Here is a 7872-nt window from a genome sequence, read left to right as displayed (position 1 = left end):
CGTAGCAGATGCCGGTGTGCGTGTACCGGTGGGTTGAGCACGTGTAGCAGATGCCGGCGCATTCGTGTTACGCTGGAGGGACCCCCTGGCAGAACGGATCTTTTATCTGGCGGCCGGGAAGTGTTCCCGCTGGCAGGTTTTATGGCTGTGCTTTCTGCCACCGGCTGCAGGTTAGTTCCCGAGCGTGCTGCCGGATGTGCTTGGCGCTCGTTAGCACGGTAATCTCCCATGTGCGACTGCTTTGTGCTGGAGTCAGCAGAAGCCGGCTGGCCCGGGGAACACGCTGCTCAGGCTGCAGTGGCCTGGGCACAGGTGGTATCACCAGCACTGCAAGGTCAAAGTAGGGGCCTGCCCATATGCAAAGCCCAAGCAGGCTCCCGTCAGCTCGTTTGTGGGTTGGTCCCCGTAGCACGGTGGCCAAGCGTGTGTCTGTCCTGGTCTGTGGCTAATCTCCCAGAGCCAGGCTGCCTGCTGCTATCACAGCTGATAAGCCCTGCTCTGTTGTCCATGCGGTAGAGATCTGTGCTTTGCAGTGAGCCCTCCTGAGTTCAGCCCTTGCTGATACCCCCTCGGCACCTCCCAGCACCTGGAGGAGGAGGAGATAACCATCCCTGAGCTAACGGAGGATCTCCAGTGCCTGTTAGCAGTACAGATCAACCATTGAGCAGTCCCAAGTACATGTTGTAGAGACAGCAGCATCTGAGGTACTTGTAAGGATTTCTTTGGTTGGCATCTTCTACTGGACCAACTGCAGTGTTGGGATAGAGGGAGACAAGCTTTCCAATGCAAGACATTCTTCAGGACACCTAGACAAGCATTTGAAAGCTTGTCTCCCTCTATCCCAATTGGTCCAAGTAAAGGTGTCACCCAAGGAAATCCTGGTCTCTGCAGGCGAGGTTCTCTGGGTAGATGTGAGATCTTTTATTCGACCGACTAACGATTTAGTTCATCTAATAAAAGCTCTCACGTGTATCCAAAGGACCGCGTCTGCCTCGACCAACACGGCCACGACCAACAACCCTTGTCTCTGCGGTAATTGCTGGACCGTGATGGCTACATCACTCTAACGCTACCACGCATGTCTGCGTCCTGTATGTTCTCCAGCTGTTCGCCTCTTTATGTGCGTGCTTGCGTGTTCGACTGGGAAGGCAATGAAGTTTTCCTGCCTAGGCCGGGTGTTGATTGAAACAAGGGGTGTCATTCTGGTGTCTTTGGCGGCCGAGCCGGGAGGATGAACGCGAGCACGATCGTGGGCGCAGAGGGCTGTGCCGCTGCGAAGGCAGTTCTTGCTTGCCTGGCTACTATCATGGGCCATTTCTGCAAACGTTCATGAAGTAAAGCTCAACCCCAGACCTTGCAGTTGGTGTTGTCGTCTCCCGCTCTGCTTGCTTTCCTCTGCCTTTCTATTCTGGTGTCCCTTTGCCAGGTAGCTGCTGCCCTGTGCCCCACGTGGTTTAACTTGTGCTTGGCTTGATACTTAAACACGTGTTCCTCCAACTTTCTGGATCTATTTAAGATATATGTATCTACCCCCCCCCAGTTATTCTTGAAGCCCCTCACTCATATTTATCCTCATAACTGCCCTGTGGAGCAGGGAAGCTGTGGACCCCCTTTGGTTCCCGCAAAGGCTTGACCAAGGTCACCCAGGGAGTCTGTGGCAGAGGAAGGAATGAAGCCCTGGCCTCCTGAGACCCTGCTGCTGGCCCTGCGGGAAGTGGCTTTGGAGGAGCCCCCTTATGCCTGCCAAATCGCACCAGATCTTTGGCACGGTGGGGTCCCAGTACTGGGGAAAGCTGCCTGGTTTCGACATCTGCAGGTCGCTGGACTATCTCCCTCAGAGCAGGAAGGGCTAAGGCCACAACCAGAGTCTCGTGGTGCCTTTCCCTGGAGGTGCAATATATTACACCCATGCCCATACTCCTCCCCAAGACAAATAAGTCTAAATGAAGCTATGTGTCTCCCAACCAAAGCCAGCTGCGCAGGCCCAGGGATGCAGGAACTGCATGATCCACCCTGCAATCCTCCGCTTCATCTGAGCTCCTTACAGGAGGCGCCGGATGGCTTCGGACTGGGTCTGAGGAGCTGGGAAAGGGGTAGTCCCGGCAGTCTGGCCTCAATAGTCTATGAGGCTTTCGGGCAAGGCATTGCGGGGATCATTAAAGACATGCAGGTCCAAGGAAAACGAGGCGAATATGCTGCGAGGTGGGTCACGCCAGACTAAGAGAATTGCTTTTTCCAGACAAAGGGGATGTAGACCTCCTCTCTGAGGACTTCAGCAAAGCATTTGATGCTGTCGTGCATGGGAAATGATTGTTAAACTGGAGACCATCGGGATTAGCGGGGCTGTCAGGTGGGGAGGAAGCGTTTTAAGGGGAGAAGGCAGTATCAGTTCAGAGGACCAGAATATAATGCGGGACAAAGCGGACCTCGAAGAGTGTAGCAATGGGTGTGGGGTGAGGTTGTCAGACAAAGTGCAGTATCCTCCACTGAAGGTCTAATAACAAGAAAAACGGCTATCACCTGGAATCCAGCAATCGCTCGGGGCAGGAGAGAGATCTGGGTGCATTAGCTGATCGCTGGATGACTCAAGTTGCTGTCTGATGCAGCCATGAGAAAAAATGCAATCCTACGTCTATCTGCTCTCTCAGGCCAGGTGTTCTCAGTGGAGATGGAGAAGTATTGGCAAAGCCTTGGTGAAACCTTGCTTGCAATATCGGTTACACTTTACTCACCCAGGTTCAAGAAGGATGAATGCAGACTGTGCCGGGTGCAGAGAAGGGCTGCTAAGATGATCAGGGGGATGGAGTCTCTTCTGCAAGAGGGGTTGGAAGAGTTGGTCGAGCGAAGGGATCTGATTGCATTCGATAAATACATCGGGCTGAGCACTAAGGAGGGAGGGGAGCTATGGAAGCACAGAAACTCAGGGGTGTAAATACAGGTATAGATACAGTTAGGCTGGAAAGTAGGAGGAAGTTTCTAAGCATCAAAGGGAGCTTCTGGAGCAGCTTTCCACAAAGGGGAACGGGGATGAAAAATATCCCCAAACCAAACTGGTCTTAAAGTGGGCTTTGATCTGTGTATGAGAGGGATGGGAGGATGTGGTCACCCGATAGCCAGGGCCTGGACCGATAGTCCAGGAGGTGCCTTCCCCTTCCCGTGACAGTTCCCCCTACCAGGCTCAAGCGCTTGTTGTTAGAGGAGCTGTCTCCCATCACGTTAGCTGGCCCAAGGCCGGCTGCAGCTACAGAGTCACAGAAACATAGTGTCCCTTGTGAGTCCTGGGGACCCTCGCCATCCCCCCCCAGATTCACTTTGAACGTTGATTAAAGTCCTCTTAAGGAAACCACAGTCAATCCCCTAGCCCAGCGGTTCCCAAACTTGACAGATTGTGCACCGCCTATTTAAAACAATACAACCTTAAGTGCCACCAGCACATATACCGCCATATAAAGTAATTATAATTGATCTGTTAGCACGTGCCACTGACAGGCTGTGTGGGTACCGCTGGTGGGACGTGTACCACAGATTGGGAACCATTGCCCTAGACAGTTAAGGACAAAGCCTAACCCTAGGGGTGTAAATAGAAAAGTTCCCCTGGTGTCAGGACTTGGGATCAGGCTATAAGATGTTCACAATGCATTCAGGCCAGATGAATTTGAGACGGTACTTGTAACCTTAACTCTGCCCGCCTGCATATTCTCATTACCCTACAGTCCCTGCTTATTTGCTCACGTGCTGTTCTTTCCCAAGGACTGCTTTTTTTTTCGTTCAGCGAGCATTGCCTACACTGCCCTTGCCATAAGGATGCTGACATACGTGATTGTGTGCTAAGGATTGATTTTTTTTTCCCAGGATCCAACCCACCAAGTCTGGCAGGAAGATAGTTGGAATCTCCTTTTCTCTTCCCAAAATCTGGCAGGGGTGATGCTGTCCTGTCGGCATGGGGAGGCTTTGAATCCATAGGCAAGGACCAAAACACCCTCGATGGTTGCCCTGGTGTCCAGGAGTAGCCTTGGGAGCCGGTCCTGGGCGTTCACTGGGGGAGCACAGAGGGCAGCAGGGAGCCTGCTCCCATGGGGGAGCTATTCGTGTTATCCAGAGGCTAACTGCTGCCTATTGATTGCCTAGGGCAGTGATTCTCAACCGGGGTGCTATAGCACCCTGGGGTGCCACAAGATCCTATTAAGGGTATGGCGGGGTGCTGCTAAGTGTGCAAATACCTACAGGGGTGTAGGTTGTAGCCGTGTTGGTCTAAGGACAAGGTTGTTTGGGTAAATGCGATACCTTTTATTAGAGCAACTCAAATACCTACAGACAATTTACCCTGTCTTCTGATTGACTTCAGACTACCACTGCCTCCCACAAGATGCACCCAGGGATTTCAAACAGGCAGCCGTAGTCTCAAGCCCTGTTGTGGTCTGGCTTCTCCGCTGCAGAAGAACTGCTCTACTATTTCTCCCACCTCGCTGGGGCCCCTTAAATGTTGGCTTTTCTGCTCTAAATCTAGTGCAGATGCTCAGCAGGCAGAAAGGTCGATGCTCCTGCTTCCGGGTTTGGCTGCAGTGGCGATAAGAAAATCCCGTCTCAGCGAACAGTGGGGAAGGACTTCATCCTGGAAGAAATGGGATGGGGGAGGGAGGTGGTCAGAGGCATAAAGAATAATCCCTGTCTCTCTGGAAAGACACTCAGGGTATCTTTTCTGTCTCCTTAATGTGTGGCTGTCGCTTGCAGTTTGCAGCAATCGAGCATCCGTACCTTTCTCCTTGGTTTTTATTAAGCGGCTCTTACAGGTCGTTCTTCTTGGCTTGGGACTGCTGTGCAGCTCTCAAACCTAGGCCTCGGCACTGGAGACTTGGCAGGGACCCCCATCAGCAAGGCCAAGTCTGACAGACCAGGGCTTTGAAGGATGTTGGGAATGCGGGATCTCTTTTTAGGCCCTGATCCAGCTCTGGCTATCTTCTGGCTCATCGTTCATCATTCCAGGCAGTGCAAATCAATGTTAAGCCTGTTTTCTTCACAATGTTCAGTACTGGGAAGAAGCTCTGTACTGAGACAGCTTGGGTGTTTATTGAGATAATTGGGGGGAAGCCACTTCTTTGGGTTGATTTCATGGGAGAGGAGATCTGGGCATGCATGACCTCCAGGCAGGGACAAGAGGGAACTTATTTGTGGGTGATGCTTGGGGAGGCTCTTGAAGAGAGGGCCCTGTTGACTGTAACCCATCTAGATTCCTAAAAGCAAACACAGACAAGGGTCTTTGGGTAAATCCAGTATCTTTTATTAGACCAACTCAAACAGTTGGAAAAACTCTTCTTTGCAAGCTTTTGGGTACGATTACCCTTTACAATTGTACCCAAAAGCTTGCAAAGAAGTATTCTTTCCAACTATTTGAGTTGGTCTAATAAGACATACCGAATTTACCCAAAGAGCCTTGTCTGCCTGTGCCCTTAGACCAACATGCCAACAACCTAAAAGCAAAAACCACATTTGGGTGATTCAGGGCACGTATCAGTAACTAAAGGCTAAACAGACATTACAGGGATTTAACGATCGTAAAACTGAGCATTTATAAACCCAGAAAATGTATGGCTGAAGGGCTTAAAGTAAGGAGTGCACAGGAAGGCACCCAAACCACCTTACCCATTTGAGAAGCGGCCTGCTGGATAAGGGGGCTGAGTTTGGCCCTGAAAGATGAGGGCCTGTGACCTGCTGGGTAACCGCAGGTGAGCTGGGTCACATCCACAGACGCCGCTTGTCCCCTGCTCTAAGGTGGAGGTAACAATGCCAACCTCTTGTTGCTTTGAGATTGATGCATGCCAGACATGAGCCAGGTGGTATCTTATGCAATAATTATGCATTTGAGGCCAGTTAGCCTTGACCTTTATTCCTACCATTGAGAAATGGGAAGTGTGGGCTCTGTCTTGCGGTAGCTAATGTATGGGAGTTAACCTAAGGTAAAAAGTCCCATGAAGAGAAGGATTTCTTAAGTCATATCTATTATTGGACCCACTGGGTATGTCTACACGTTCATGAATGTACTTTTGCTATTGTGCATTAATTTTGGAACCTCTAATATGAGGTACTAACTAAATGCATGCCCTAATACTCAGTAGTGAAAAATGCATTTTTTAGCAATGTTTAATGCTTAGTAGCTTAATTTTGCTAAGCATTAACACATTAGCACAGTTTTTGCCGTGATGCTCAAATGTGCAGTAAAATAGGCTACTGTGCAGTAAAGCGCACACGTAGACGTGCCCACTGTGTCGTTGGGATGAAGTTAGACAAGCTTTTGAATGGTTGATACTTGATGAAGAGAGCCTTGCATTCAAAAGCTTGTCTGACTTCATCCCAACGACATAGTGGGTCCAATAAAAGGCAGCACCCTAAGAAATCCTTGCCTCTCACATAATTTCTGGACCATCGCGACTGAATCACTCTTACACTACCATGAAGGGAAGGCACTGTAGCACTATCACCAGCTCTGGGCTTGGCTTCAGATAAAAAAAATCACCTCCTTTAGCAGAGAAGGTCAGACCTGTGTGGTCCCAGAGCAGATTAAGCTGTCATTTTAAATCTGGGTTGTGGGTGCAGGAAACAGATGGCTCAGTTTTGTTCCAGTCATTCTCCTGTCGCTTCACGCCAGCATCCTTGTCCTCGTCCAGGGCAAAGGCAAGGTTTTTATTCTTTATTCCAGCCTTTGACAGCAGCTTCTTGCCCCACCCCAGTTGGCAAGGGCTTGTCAGATGAAGCATTTGCACGCCTGATGCTCACAGCGCTGTAGAGCCGGTCTTGCCAGTTTTCTCGGGATGCCGGAGTATTGCTCCGGGGCGCACCAGCTGCTTCGCCCAGCACCCAGTGAAGGGCTCGCTCCCGCCGTTCTCACGGGAGCATGCGGGTGCAGCGGGGTGAGTGGCAGCCTGCTGAGGGGAAGGCTGCAAGTTCCAATTCCTGTTTTGCAAGAAGGCAGGGTGCCCAGGGCAGCCGTGCGCAGCGAGCCTGGCGTGTGGATTTGGGCAAGGCTGCAGCAGACAGCCCAGTTAAATCTCTCCCTTGTCTTTCTGCTGACTTTTTCTTTTCTTTTCTTTTTTTTTTTGTCTGTTCGTTTTTTTTTGTTTTTTGTTTTTGTCAGCAGGTGGTGAATTAGGCTGTTTGCATTAATACTGGGTGCATGAAACGGGAAAGCGCCATCCAGCTTGTCTCCAAAAGTCCTGGTGACTTGATGCTTGTATGCAGGAATGCAGTAGGCACAGTAGATGACCCCCCACAGTCAGGCCCAGGCTGCACCCTTACTAGAAGAGGGTACATCCCGTCCAGCATCCTTCAAGGATCCTATGGACTCTGTGCTTTACCTTGTGTATGAGCACAGTTTGGCTTTCCCACTCCAAGATGTGCCCTAATCTGGATGATAGGTGCTGGGATTAGTTTCCACAGGGTTGGGAGCGTTCCCACAGCAAAACCCTACATGTCTACATGTGCAATTAATTCAGAGCAATAAACTCTGGAGCAGTTTGCTCTGCAGTTTATTGCTCTCAGGTGCCACATTTGAATGTGTGGCCAGGACTGCAGCATGTTGCACCGGAGCAGAGCAGCCCCAACTGGCAGGGGACCCAGGGGGTCGGCCTGCCAGCTCGGGGCTGCTCCAACTCAGCTTGGCATGTTGTGGAGGGGCTGACTGGCGCACGAGGGTGCTCCCATTCATGGCTAGCCAGCAGGCAGCCCCTGCAGTGAAGCACTCTCACACCCCAGCCAGCCTCATCAACGTCGACATGTGTGTTGCTGTGGAATCAATAACAAGGATAGCACTTGTGTTAACAAGTATTAGCCTATGGTAGATTCATAGATTCATAGATGCTAGGGTTGGAAGGGACCTCA

General features: G+C 50.9%; 1 protein-coding gene across 1 annotated transcript in view; it reads left to right on the top strand.

Moving 5' to 3' along the window:
- CAPN5 (calpain 5) overlaps nt 1-7872 on the top strand; it is a 92288-nt gene that overhangs the window by 1302 nt on the left and 83114 nt on the right. The gene's annotated exons all lie outside the window — the stretch shown is intronic.

This window comes from Crocodylus porosus, unplaced genomic scaffold (genome assembly GCF_001723895.1).
Source record: "Crocodylus porosus isolate Cpor-Errol unplaced genomic scaffold, CroPor_comp1, whole genome shotgun sequence".
NCBI lineage: Eukaryota > Metazoa > Chordata > Crocodylia > Crocodylidae > Crocodylus > Crocodylus porosus.
Note: the sequence above shows the minus strand (reverse complement) of the source record. Positions and strands in the feature narration are given on the sequence as shown.